The sequence below is a fragment of the Alligator sinensis genome, unplaced genomic scaffold (assembly GCF_000455745.1).
Source record: "Alligator sinensis unplaced genomic scaffold, ASM45574v1 scaffold926_1, whole genome shotgun sequence".
NCBI classification, from domain to species: Eukaryota; Metazoa; Chordata; order Crocodylia; family Alligatoridae; genus Alligator; species Alligator sinensis.
In genome coordinates, this window is record NW_005842679.1 from 662,956 (window position 1) to 677,936 (window position 14,981).

Here is a 14,981-nt window from a genome sequence, read left to right on the forward strand (position 1 = left end):
GAGTGCTGGGGTCAGATGACCCCAGCTAGGTGGATGTCTAACCTCCTCTTAAAGACCCCCCAAGGTAAGAGAGAGCACCACCTCCCTTGGAAGCCCATTCCAGGTTCTGGCAGCCCTTATTGTAAAGAAGTTTGGTAGCAGCATGGAAACAAATTCTCCATTGACTATTGTAACATAAACTGGAATTGATAGTCTGATTTAAGAACAGACATACTTGAAAGAATGTGAGGAATAACAGGCTATAACAGGTATGTCTTTATGGTGGGCTATAAATTAAAACCTCTGGCCTAGCAATTAAGCAAATACTTGCAGAAAAGTCACAACAACAACAAACAATATTAGAAATGTAATAACCTTCATGGAACTTGGAGGGAAAGCAGGTTGTAGGAGAGAAGAGGCACCAGGAGGCATGTGCGTGCATGCATAGCTAGAATGTTAGCTGCGCTTGCAGTACCTCTGTAAATAGTTTGCTTCAGAAAGAGTTAGTTTAGTCTTAGAAACAAAGTCCTCTCACACTTTTTATTATCCTGTAATGCATGAAATATTCAGTTAGAGGAAATAAATACCACAGCTATAAAATAGAGGGATGTAACCAAGCAACTGCAATCACTGCATAAAACAAATTTGTTTTCATCTCCTCTCCTTAATACTACCTTAATACCTTGCTAATATTATTGTCTTATGTAACGGAGCATTATTTCAACAGGAGAGACAGAATATAGGATTGGGAGAGTAGATGACATTGCAGGCCATGAAAAGTGGTATCTTGAGAAAACTTTGCGTGGTTAAACAGTTTAAGAATAACTGTCTTGTCTTAAAAGACTCTCAGTGGGTAGCAGGCAAAGAAATTAATCTAAATCAGTGCATCCTTGAACTATACAAAATTAGCAGAATATTTGAGATTAAGCTACATTCCCTATTCTTTCATTATTTTTCAGCTAACATACTGGCATTTCAGTGTTCAAAGATCACTTTACCTCCCATTCTCTTTACATTGGCTTTATTATAACTGACAACGGAACTAACGTTGTTAAGGGAGTATAAGATGGCAAATCTCACCATGAGGCAAGCTTTGCTTGACGATATATATCTCCAGTGAGAATTATAATAAAACATATTCTGAGAGAAGTTAGCAAAGTTTTAGTACAGCAATAATGCCCAGCATAATTTTTGGAAACTGCATGAGAAAAGCAGCTTCTCAATTTTTTCATAGATATGCAAGAAAGTAAAAATTCTGCTGAACTGCCAGATTGATATTAATATATTTTTTCTCCTCGAGAGATGATACGAGCATGTCCAAAATCTGTATGTGGATTGAGAATATATGCTGAGGCAAAATAGTTTTCCATCTGAGAAATGGAGATTTATGTTATACATGTCAGATTTTGAAACCCTTAAATGAGAACAATCATGATGTCAGCTGTTATTGGCCAATAAATTTTCTCATTACTGTTTTGCAAATTGCACTAAAAACCTTAAGAAAATGTTTTGAAAGATGGAAAGCTTCAGTATAATGAAAAAGAATTGTAACATGAATCCCCTGGGGCCACAGTAGCATTTCTGAGTACTAATTCCTTGCTTGAGAGATGATTGCCTAATTTAGCCAGGCATTGCATCAATTAAGTCAATGCTAACCAGTTGAAAATGGAATGTCCCTGCATGTGTGTAAAATATACAGCAGTGCACTGACACAGAGGTAGCGAGCATGAGAGAGTGAAAATGGCTGCAGCTGTCAAGGTATTATAGTCATTACAGTGATCCTCAACCTTTTTAGGCTCAAGGCACCTGTCGTTAAACTTAAGGCCTCTTTGAAAATAGCAGCTCTTAATTTTCACTCATTTTTGACTATGGAAAATAATACCACAATTTCTCTATTGCAAAGAATGCAAAAAGATCACAACAGGTCATATTTTTCTTTTTTTAACACTATGGATGTTTTTTTTTTAATCACTGGGTTTATCTTGTGAATCATGTTTGTACACCTAACAGTGCTAACATTGTGTGGCACCCCATGGCATCCCTGAATTGATTTCAAAGCACCACATGGAGCTGCAGTGGATCCTGGCTGAAAATTACTGAAATAAATCCATATGTGTCCATGTTATTAATTTTATTATTATGTCTTATTTTTCTAGAGGCGCTGAATAACCTCTTCTCCCATAGATTTATTCATTCTGGATATAAGATTGAAGGGTTCCTGAGCAAATCACAACTGACCATTTATACTTTAAATTGCTATCAGTTCCTTATAAGTTATCAAGTCTTTCTCAGAGAAGAACAATAAAACTCTGTATTAATACAGATACCAATATTAACAGGAGTGGCAGATCCTTAGACCCTCCCTTAATTAGGTACCCAGTTTTGTACATTGATGTAACTTACAACTGGACCCAGAATCGTGAGGTGAGCAGTTTATCCCAAAGTAAGAGTTCAGGTTATTAATTATTATAGTTATCTGCTACTAGGTGGAGTTAGTACAATGGCTGAGCAAATAGTTTCCCTGGTACAAGCCACAAACACAAACTACCTACACCAGTTTAAGTTACACCAGTGGACCTTAAACCCAAGTATTTTTATCCTTGATTCTTTTTTCAGGGTAATTCTACATCAAATTGAATGATGTTTCCCCAGTGCAGGGATTCACATAGTATATCTTCTTGTTGTATAAATGTATCATACTGGTGTAAACAAGTTACGTATCTTGAGCCCTGACTCATATTCAGTGGGTGGGTCTACACGAGATGCTAAATACACGGTAGATTAATTCTATTGCGCATTAGCATGTCACAGCAAAATCTGTGCTATTTCACTAATGTGCAGTACAATTAGTCTATTGAGCATCAGTGTCACTAAAAAAGACTGCGCTGGTGCTACTGCACAGTAGCGCTGGTTACTGCATATTGAGTTAGCACCTGTTATTACAGGTACTAAACTTAATGTGCAGTAACTACGGTGCATGAATGCATGTGTAGACATGCCCAGTAAGTTTAACACAGAACAAGTATTTAATATACCATTCAGGAAATACCATGAAAATAAGAGAAGGAATTAGACCAAAATATAACTAATAGCAAAAAGGACACTGAGCTGCATAAGCAGAAAAGGAAAATAGAATGAACAGAAGCAACATAGAATCATAGAAGTAGGGTCAGAAGGGACCTTGTAGATCTTCAGGTCCGACCCCGTGCCTGGGCAGGAAGAAAACTGGGCTCAAATGACCCCAGCCAGGTAGGCATCAAGCCGCTTCTTAAAGACCCCCAGGGTAGGAGCCAGCACTACTTCCCTTGGAAGTCGGTTCCAGATCCTAGCCGCCCTGACTGTGAAGTAGTTCCTATGGATGTCTAATCTAAGCCTACTCTCCAACTACTTGTGGCCGTTATTCCTTGTTATCTTGGGGGGGGCGCTAGGGGAAACAAGGTCTCCCCCAAACCCTTCTGGTCCACCCTAGTGAGTTTATAGATGGTCACAAGGTCCCCCCTCAGCCTTCTCTTATGAAGGCTGAACAGGTTCAGGTCCCATAGCCTCTCATTGTAGGGTCTGCCCTGCTGTCCTCGGATCATGCGGGTGGCCCTCCTCTGGACCTTCTCAATGTTGTCCACATCCCTCTTGAAGTGTGGTGCCCAGAACTGGACACAGTACTCCAGCTGTGGCCTGACCAATGTCACGTAGAGGGGGAGGATCACCTCCTTGGCCCTACTTGAGATGCCCTGCTGACCGTGACCTCGCATTGTCAGCCCATGTTCATCTTGGAGTCAGCGATGATTCCAAGATCCCTTTCTACCTCCGTGCTCTCAAGAAGGGAGTTTCCCATCTTATAAGTGTGCTGCTGGTTACTACTGCCCAAGTCCAGCACACTGCACTTGTCAGTATTGAAACGCCTCCTGTTTTTGTTAGCCCACCCCTGCAACCTATCCAGGTCTTTCTGCAGTCTTTCCCTCCCTGCTAACGTGCCCACCTCACCCCAAATTTTGGTATCATCAGCAAATTTGAACAGGTTGCTTTTCACCCCGTCGTCCAAATCGCTGATAAAGAAATTGAACAGCGCAGGCCCAAAGTCTGTACAAAGCACAATGGGACCTGATCTGGAATAGGTAAGGTTTCTGGTCATGTTTGTATAGTTTCCTGTTACTGTTTCCAGTCCAGGATGTCTTCCAGAACAAGTAAAGTGATCCTTACTGTTATAAATACTTATTAGAACGGAAAAGTGAATGTGGCCCACTTATCCTCATAGGAGGACTGATTAGCTAGGCTACATGTTTTCTTAATTCTGAATACTTTTTGAGAAACTGAACAAATTAAACTTTTACCATTTGTGAGGGAGTTGCTGGGATACACCAACAGGCCCATGACTAAACAGAAATCTATCTTGCACCTCTTCACATTCAATGTGGAAGACAAAGAATAATCTGCTGATCACTGATTGGCTCAAACATTCCATTAAAAACACTGTGGAGGCTTGCAGCATTAATACAAGGGTTATTTTTTCTTATAAACACCCATAACAAAGGAAAGTTGACATCAGCAAGCACTAGAGCACTACTAATTTATTTTGATTATCCATCCTGGATAACAGATCAAAGAGTTGCTAAAAGCTGCACACCCTAATTTGGATTAGCTGTATGTAGCCTTTAAAAATGCCAGTCATTTGCAATAAGCCACCAAAAAATATGCAATACACAACATGACAATAAAATCTTTAAATAAGCACACTTAACTGGATTCTAATGTCACTTGCATTGATTTTGTACCAGTAAAGCTACCAACACCAGTTATTTTACTCCTAATATAGACCAATTTCAGTCAGATCAGGAACAGACTTGCTATAAGTAGATTTAGAATTACTGGACATGATATGCTCTTACCATAGTTTTTGGCACAAATGTTGTAAATCAATTTTCTAAATTGCCATATATCTTTGTAATTGCAGATTTTTGTTTCCATTAGATCCAATTATTCTTATGTTTCTGTCTATCATTTTTCAGAAATGTTTCTGTAGTGCCAATAAAATGATACTATAATGGAAATTAGTGTTGTACTTTTGAGTTTTAAATTTGAAGTAAAAATTATACCACTGTTACAAATTGCGATAATATTCCAATTTTAATAAAGATACGAAAATACTACCTTTATGTAATATTTTTACAATCCAAGCAGACATTAGAGTGAAAACACACCTCTGAATACTGCTTGAATTATTATTTTCATTGTGAGCCCACTGAGGTCATGTCCATGTGGCAGCCCACCTGACCTCACTGATGAAATAAAGCCCTACCCACTCAGACACATCAGAGACTAGCAATTATGCCCACAGTGTAGAAGGCTTGGGAACATCCTGGAGTGTTCTCTTCTACCTAAAAGCCGTGCTTTAAATCTCTTTTGAGACAGACAGCCTAAGTACAGCCCTGAAGCATTCCCTCAAGGCTACTCTAAGCCACCTTCTCTTCATGTCTCTGTTATACACAAATAGGTAAAGATGACTTTGTTGATATTAGTCCCAAGGTTATGAAGGAAACCATCTAGATATTCATAAATGCATACAGGTTACCTTCTCCACTGTTGACTTATAAAAAGTGGCAGTTAGGGACGGAGATGCCAAGATTGGGGAACAGAATGAGAAGGTATGAGATTATTGGGATATATGACTAGTGAGATATAGTTGCCACACACCATTCATTCACCTCTGTGTGGTCTTCATGACATCAATTGACGGACTCGTTACTGCCTATTGATTTTGACTTTGCAAAATTGTTTCTGACCCATTACTCCCAATTTGCCTTTGATCTTGACTTATAGCTCCCAATTTGGCCTTCCTAATTTGCCTTCTTATGCAGACAATTTTTGTCCTTATCTTTTTCTTTATCAGCTTGTACTTTCTTGTATCTAACAAAGTGAATCTACTGTAACCCTCAGGATGTAAGCATCTTGTACAAGGGCTGAATATTGTTTAGAGTACTGTTCATACTTATAACACTCGAATAATAGCAACATAGTAATGGGGGCTGGGGTGGCACAGGCTCCAAGGCACATAGGTGACAGCCCAGAGATTACAAAGCCATAGCAAAAGTGCTTACAGCATGACCCTGTCACATTCCAATAAATCTGTGAACGCTACTAAATACCTTGTCACAAGAACATGAAAAAAGAAAGGAATATAATAATTATGATGCTAGATAAGCTTTTGGGGACTAACAACTCTGTCCCTACTTAGCTTCTGAATAAACTCCATCAAGAAACATGCAGCTAGCTCCCTATGACAGGAATTAAAAACATATTTGCACATTGTGGCTTTTCCACAGCCTTTGAGACCAAGGTTAACTGTATTAGGTATTAGAACCTAACTATAAAAGATTGTAATACTGTGTCTGGCATGAATAATGCTGCTTGGTGGTGACATCAGGTCTTGCATGGTGCCAAAAGTTCCAATACTTATAACTGGAATCATGATGACCAGAATCTCTAAACCTGTTAGCGTTTTTATACAAAATGTCATTTGCTCTAAAGACAAGGTTGATGGCCTAGGCAGAAACTAGGGCTAGGGACAGACATTACACAGAAATTGGTTTAAGCGATCAAAAATTGGTTTAAACCTGTAGCAGAACAGATGTTCAGTGCACATAAGCCAGTTGGAAAATGGCTGAAACCGGTTTGAGATAAACTTGATTGAATGTAGTATAATACTTAACTAATTTGGCTCAAACCGGATTAAGATAAAGACTTGCTGGTTTAAGATAAAGACTTCCCAGCATCCTGACATGCTTGCTGGGCTGGGTGGGGCTCTGTGTTTCACAGCAGGACTGGTCCTTCCCTTCTGCTCCCTGGCTGCAGCTCCGGCAGGGACCGCAGGCTGCTTCCCCTCCACACTCCCTGCTAAGCAGGAATTCCCCCCTCCCCTCTGCCTTGCTGAGGAGGTGTCTGTGTATTAGTTAGAAGACCACATGCTGGCTCCCGTCCCTGCTGAATCAACAGGCAGAATCAACAGGAAGCTGGTAATGTACCTCTGTTGTTTTCTTAATGGGGTGATAAACACTGAGTTAGGGGTGATAACACTGTGGTATCAAATCCCTGATGGGCTAATCAGAGCATCCTGCTGGGTCCTGACCACAACCCCTCTCCCCCCCAGCTCAGTGCTGTGGAAGGAAGGAAGGGCTGCTCTAGCACCCCGCCTCCCCCCAGCTTCTAGCCTGAGCCACTGTAGGCATGTGCCTGGATTTCTGGGATGTCTATCTGGTTACAAAACTGATTTAGCCTAGCCAGGTTAGACTAATCTGCAAAGATTGAATCAATTCAGGCTCAGGCTTTTTGAATGTCTGTCCCTAGCCTAGAAGTGGAAGTTCTGAGGAAACATGCCTGCTAACCTGTATATTTTGTAATTTTTCTTTTGTATTTGAGAGAATTCCTGGAAGAAATGCTGCTCCTTGGTGATAATTTTGGGTTTATCCTGAACTTTTGGAATGAAGTCCAAGCCACTAAGGGAGTATCATCATGAAGAACATCCCACCCACTTCTTGTGCTACATGCACCAGCTCCATATTCAGTTCTAGATTTCTCAACCTAGATTTCTGCTCAATTCGTACAGTTCTTTTTGAAGACTATAATAAGTGAAAAGAGTGGCATAACTAGGGAAGGGCAACTGATGCACTATTGTAATGGCAACTGGAGGGTGCTGTTGCCCTTGTGTGTGGCAGCTGCCCTGGGTGCCCAGCTGTATTCTTATGCTGCTGAATAATAATGCGAGTGTGAGCTACTTGCTCTCCTTCACATCTTGGTTTAACAAAAACATATTTTCTACCTTTTGATGGAGGGGTACGAATCGTGAAATGAGGAGAAGAGCTAACTTTATGAGATCTAAAGACTCAAGAATTCATAACATTTGACAGGCAGAACACCATTGTTTAATATACTTTCTTAAGTGTATAGTTCTACCTTGATGCAGACATAGATCATATTCTCTGTTGAGATGTTCTCATTCAAAGCTTGAACCTGAACTCATTGAAGTCCAAAACATAACACCCGTTGGCTTCAATGATGTAGCATCAAAGCCATAGAAGATACTAGCATTAATATCATTCTCTGTCTTTTGCTCAGCTTTCATGCATCAGGAAAGAATATCTTATGAAAGAAAATGTATATATGAAATATGCCTGTGTGTAAAAGGGAATAAATAAGCAGTAATAACTGCCAGAGAGGCATCCATAGCATCACAGGGTGCAAATTGCAAAATCTCCACAGAGAAAATCACATTATTCTTCTGTCTAATTTCTGCAGATGTTAAACTTGTACAGGGAGTCTCAGGCTGAACATGAATCTCATGATGTAGTCAAAGAACTTTTCACTGATATTCCTATCAAAGAATGAATGCCCAATGAATGGAGGATGATGTAGAGTTTTATCTTCTAGACAGAGATAATTTGCATTAGAAAGAATACCTCTATTTGCTATAGAATATTCAGAAATTACACCAGGAAACTTCCATACATAGGAAACCCAGAGAAAATGCAGTAGGTACGATGTTCATATATATCTCATTGCCAAGGAGTGAGGAACTCCAGGAACTACAGTGTCTATGTGGCCCACTACACAGCTGGGTAGCTAGCCCTGGTCCTCACTCCTTGGCAATGAGACATATATGAACATCGTACCTACTGCATTTCTCTGGGTTTCCTATGTATGGAAGTTTCCTGGTGCAGAAGGAGACCCACAGAAAAGTTAATTACAGCAGTTGAATTTCCTCAGGATAAACCACTGCCAGTCATGTAACTAGAGTGGGGCAACTGGGTCAGCTGCCGTGGGAGCCAACTTTCAGAGGTGGGGATAGGAGTGGCAAGAGGAAAAAACAGGCTAGTACCATAGCCATGTGACTGTGATCACAGCAGAAGTGTCAACCAGAAAACACTGCTGCCCTTGAGTAGTCACTGCCCAGATGCCCAGCCGCTTTGTTATGCCTCTGACTGCTATATTATTCTGCATCCTCAATTGAACTAAAAATATACTTAGGATTTAGAATTTAGCAAATTTCAACATCGCCATAATGCATGGAAAGCAAAAAAAAAAGCGTTGCAGAAGACTCAGATGGACAGTAAATTGGGTGAACAATTCCAAAAGTTTTTGACATTCATAAACACAAATGGAGCTCAAACTGAAGTTTATTTTCAGTACTTTCATGATTCAAGAAGAACATGTTGCAGAGCTTAAGCTAATGAATGTATTTGGCAGTTAATTATTTTTAGAATACATGATGAAGTATGCTTTACAGATAAACCAGGCTGGTTGTATAACGGACATCTGAGAAAAAAGAAATACAGCTGAAATTTGTGAGGATGCAGCCCTTAGGCTTTCTGTGAATCTGGGAAAAGCTATTTTATCTAATACGTCTGCTGTGTTTTAAGTCAAATCCTATCTAAAACCACTGAGCTTTTATGGTTCAGATGGTCTGTTTATTCTTACTTAAAGCAATCCTGTTGCAGAACACTTATTAAAAAATCTAATCTTTATAGCTTTCTCTACTCTTCTAGTTTTTGATTTATTGGTAATCTTAGCTGTGCAATACAAAGTGTATTCAGTCTGTATTTAATAATCTTAGATGCCAGCTGTGATAAAAAAAATGGTTAAAAAAAAAATCAATGTCTTCCCATCACCCCTAATATTTACACAAATCATCTTTGTCTAGGAAAGGAATATTTTTCGCTTTATTTTCTTGCTCCCCTAGTTCCTTCAGGAAATGAGCAACAATGCCTTTTCTGGCAGAGTTGATTAAATAAGTGGGTTTGTGGAGAATTACACAGCATCCTACGATTTAATCCAGTTGAATGAAGCTATAGTCCCATGGTGATCCCCAGCATGATTCTGCTGTTTTATAGCATTACGACGTGGTGCAGCTGATCTGCTAGAGTCGCTATATACGATAATTGCATACAGGTTAAGTGTTTTGCAAATCTATAGTGCTTCATCATCCACTTTCCTCCTCCTGTCTGCTGAGGTCAGCATACAAAACATGCTGAAGGTGACTTGTCTAATCTACAGCAGCCTGAGAACTCTGCAGTCTCCACACAATCATTTACTGTCATTTTTAAATGAAGTTTATGGAGATTATTGTTGTATCTTCAGAAATGACACTCTATGGCATGGATTCTGTCAAGAAGCAACTTAATTTCTGGTGATGTGGTTCTTATGTATAAAACCCAAAGGAAGAAGAATACCCTGCCTGTGACTATTCATTGCAAAGCAACAAGGGATTTTTTAATTTTTATCTATATAAATTGTCAGGGCTGTCGAACTTTCAGGCAGATGGGGGGACATGCTGTCTGGACCATACGCAGGGGAGTCACATGCTGCATAGACAGATGAGCACTCCCCCTCTAGCAGCCTCCCCCCACTGAGCAGGCTGCCCAGAGCTCCCCCTGCCACACACATAATGAAGGCAGCGCTGGGTAAATCTGCAACCCAAAACCAGCTGCACATACTACACAGGCAGCAGCACCCTGTTCTCCACCCCCAGAACAGACAGCCTGGATCCCCCCACCTTCTCTTAGTCACACACACCACCCACCTATAGGGCAAAGCCTAGGTCCCTTCTTTGCTGTGATCATAGCTGGGGACTCCAGCCCCCTCCCAGCTGCTGGGGTAGGAGCACCTGATGTGGGGAGTGGTGTCTGGCCAGGAGCCCACAGGCCACATGCTAACCTTTGGGGGCCTGCATGCAGCCCACAGAGCACCAGTTGGACAGCCCTGAATTTAGTCATCACTGGGTACAAGGAAAATAGCTATGTTTTATTCTATGTAATCACCCCTAATTTTGACCTCATGATGGCTCCGGGAAGGGGTAATACCTACCCCTGCCAAGATGAGTAAGTTGAGGTATTAAAGGCCTGTTGCATGGCATACCTTTATTACAGATCTGAATGAAACAGTCCTGCCCAGTTCCAGGCTTGAGTCATACTTAGGGCTACAGTCAGGAGGGAGATTTAGGTTAAGTACAGATGTTCAAAAAGCTGTTGGTGGAAGCGATCTATCATACTTTATTTAAAGTGCTATAAGTTAGAGTGGGAATGAACTGAAAAGACATTCATTGTCTGATGTGGAGGGGGAGGTGGGAGGGGCTTAGAGCCTGCTTGCACTGGCCAAGGCCAGCAGACAGGGGGTGCTCCCACATGCCTCCCAGGAGGCTGCCAGAGTCAGACCTCCTCCCTCCCCCCTCCAGCTGGTGACAGTCTGCAGCAGTTCCAGGAACGGGGGAGGGCGATGAAACCCCCCACTTTGAGTACCCCTTCCCCCCACAGCTTGCTGGCTTGGGTCTTGGGGGGAGGAGGCTGGGTCAGGCTGAGTCCACACAGTCATAGGTGCTGACTTTGTGGGTGCTCTGGGGCTCAAGCATCCACCAAAAAAATTAGCAGATGCTCAGCACCCACTGGGCTGCTTGCAGACATTAAACCTCACCAAACCAAAAAACCTCCCAACTCTTTACCAGAAGAAGCAGTGCATTACTTCAAACCAGCTCTGCAGTATCTGTAGAGATCGGACACTTCACCTGGGCTTTTTGGCACTTTTAGCTAAAGCTGAGTCAATCAGCTCTTAGATAAAAGTGCCAAAAAAAGCCCCACTAAAGCTACCAATCTTTACAGGCATCAGGCAAGCCCGGTTGAAGTAACACACTGTCTTTTCTGGGCATGTGTGGGGCTCAGTGCAGGAACATGCTGAGTTTAAAGTGCTGGGTTTGTTTGTTTGTTTTTTTATGCCTGTAAGTACCCACCAGCAAAAACCAAAGTTCACACAGCAGGACCTCCCTACCCTCCCACCTTCTGCCCCAGCCTCTTGACAGTTGCAGCAAGGAGCTGCAGCACGGGGCTGCCTGGCTGGGTTTTAACTATGCTAGGAACTGGGCAGGGAGAGGAGGAGTCCCACTGCTGTGTGGACCCAGCCTAGCCCCTCCCTTTGTCCCCCCCAAGACCCCATCCAGCAAGCTGTGGGGTGTGCTCTTATGGCAGGGGAGATCCCTTTCCCCAGCCCCAGTTCCTGGCATGGCAAAAAGCTAGCTTGGCAGCCCTGCAATGTAGGCTGCTGTTGTCAGGAAGCTTGGGTGGGAGGGAGGTGGAGGAAGGGAATCCCCTGCCACGCAGCCCCAGCTCAGCCTACCCACCCCTACAAGGACCCCAGCCAGCAAGCTGTGAAGGAGCCCCTTGCAGCTTCCTCCCCTGTCCCCATGCTCCAGCATCTTTACAGCTGCAGCCAGAAGCTGCAGCATGGGGCTGCTCAGCCAGTTTTTTGCTGTGCCAGGAGCTAGGACCAAGTGGAAACAGAGCCTCTCTGCCATGCATACCTGGCCTGGTCCCTACCAAAACCTGAGCTGTAAGCCTAGGGTGGGATCCATGTGGCAGAGAATCTGTTCCCCTAGCGCCCCCCCCCCCTGCTGTGCAAGGAGGAGATGGAGCTTTTTCTGTTTCCTCTGTGTGATGGCCTGGGGGTGGGGCTGAGCCAGCACTCACCTGGAGCAGATGAGCATTGGCTGCAGCTAGCAAGCCACTCAGGGAGGGGTTCCTGAAATGGCAGCAGAATGCAACCTACATTAAAGTGCAATGGATGTAGTACAAATGTTCAAAAAAGCCTAAACTAAGCGCTTTAGTTTCATACCATATCCATCAAAGGTTAACTTAGAGCAGGATACACCATTTTTAAAGCACTTTAAGTGCCATGAATGCCTGTTCTATTAAGCCTTTAATGCACTTTCTGCGTGCTTAATGTGGGTTGTGTGTGACATTTTAGCTAGCCTTAGGTGCTAATTTGCCTCTTTAGACACTTAAATCTAACAGTTAGGTGCTGCTGATGTTGATAAATATCTGACTTAGCTCCATATATGTGTCTAAAGTCTCTATGTGCATACATTTTTGTAAATCAAGGTCTGAACTCCTCTCTCATACCTAGGTCTCAACAGGATTTTCAAACTAGGATGTTCCTTTGCCTATCTGATTCAAAGAGCCCCATTTGGTAGTTATCCATGGATCATGTTCTAAGAGGCAACCGAAGAAGAGAAGAAAGCAGATTTGTCCCCTCCTCTTATATACTAAAATATTCTAATATATAAACTGATGCCCAACAGAACATTCATAAGGGCCTCCATTGTAATTCAGAGGATGGGGTTCATTTCACTCCTGTTCCTGATTAGGAGCATGGATTTGAATGTGTCACATAAAAAGTGCCCTACCTGTTGGGTCTCTGTAGGATCCCGTGTTGGGGCACTCTCAATTCCTCCTACTGAAGCTGTTCCAACTTTGTGTGAAATACTTGGTATTACTTGGGCCAGGGACAGAGTGAGAATGACTCTATATATTCAACAAAGAGATGCATGTTCCAGGCCCAGCTCCAACTTAGGTTATCCCAAGCGACTGGTTCCTGGAACCAGCTGGTTCTCAGGGCTTACAGGGCAGTGGCAGCTGGAGGAGGAATATCCTTTCAGGGGAAGCTGGAGCCCCCTGGTGATCCAGGGAGGCAGCTTCCTGGAGGCAGAGGGTGAAGGGCCCTAAATTAGGGGGATGGTTTAAGCCCCAAATGGTGCTGCCATGGCCAGCATCAAGCACAGAGAGGGACAGCAGTCGAGGGCACCAGCAGTAGGACTCTGCTGAAAGTCAATCTTTCCTTTCATTAAACAAAGCCCATTAAGAGACTGATGGCTCCTAAGAAACAGGAGCCCGTAGGTTAGAAATCAGCTCCAGAAGACCTCCTGGAAGTGAACAGCATATGTTTACTATGAACTGGGAAATATAAGTAAAATGTTCATGGTCACAGGTCACCCACCATTTGAGACTCCCAACCTTTGTGTCTAAGTATTCCCCATTACCTGCTCACTGTGATGTATGCTATGCTGGCTGCTCACTTCTACACCCAGTTTAGGAAACAGACCCTGCTCAGTATGTTTGTTCCTTGGCACTGTAAGTTTGCTGTGTAGATATGACTGCATAGACCTGGAAATGAGGGGACCTCTTGCCCTATAAATGATCATTCCAGAAAAGATTTGAGACAGACTCATGCATTGGTAAAAAGCAATATATCATAGTGCAGTTTGTACTGATCCTGTTCCATATTTGAACAGAGGACATCCTTCTTTTTCTCTGTGCTGTCAGTGTAGTATCTTTCATTAGTATTAAAACACCCTTTGAACTGTAAAATTAAAACAACACAGCTGAACAACTACAAAGGAATCTTGGCTTCCCCTGCAAGATTTAACAAATCAAAGCCCGTTTCTTCTAAGGATGTCACATGTACTTGTTTCCTTTTTTTCTTTTTTCTTTTTCTTCAAAAAGCTGATTTGACTTGTTTGGCAGGTTTCTTAAACTAGTTCAAAGGAAGTGGTTTAACTTTTGCGAAAGCTACACTTTCCATTTGGCAGCTCTTTGCCTTACATATACCTGGGGCTGGCTTCAACTTGGCCCTACCCTTTGTAGAGTTGTTTATCCAATCTGATTTGCTATCAATGCATCCCTATATTGTACTGGTGTAGCCAGTGCTTTGTAATGGTGCTGGGGCCTGCCTGTGCACAGGCTTGCTGCCATAACAGAACCTAAATTCAGAGCAAGTAATTTGTGGTATGTGTTGCCAGCTTGACAAATAGTAGGGGGAGAGGATAAACCAGGAGTTGACCACTGCTGAAACAACAATTACAACCTGGAAAGAAATTTTAACCACTTTCTGGCTGCCTCAGCCACAGAGAATAAAAATATGTTGATAAAATGGGGAAATCAAATATGATCCAAAACATTAGACCCTTAGGTTTATGTCAGGACACAGAGTCCTGTACTTAAAGCATTTTTAGGAAAATGTATCACATGAGTTTTGAACCTTGATGTTTCAGACAATAATGAAAGAGTTTCTTAAGGTAAAATGAAGAGAGCTCCCTTATTAAACAAAGTTTGTCTCTTTGGTGCACCATTAGTTCTACCCAAGTTAGCCAGTGAGACAAGGAGGACATTCCAGTAGCAGCAGGCATTTGGAGC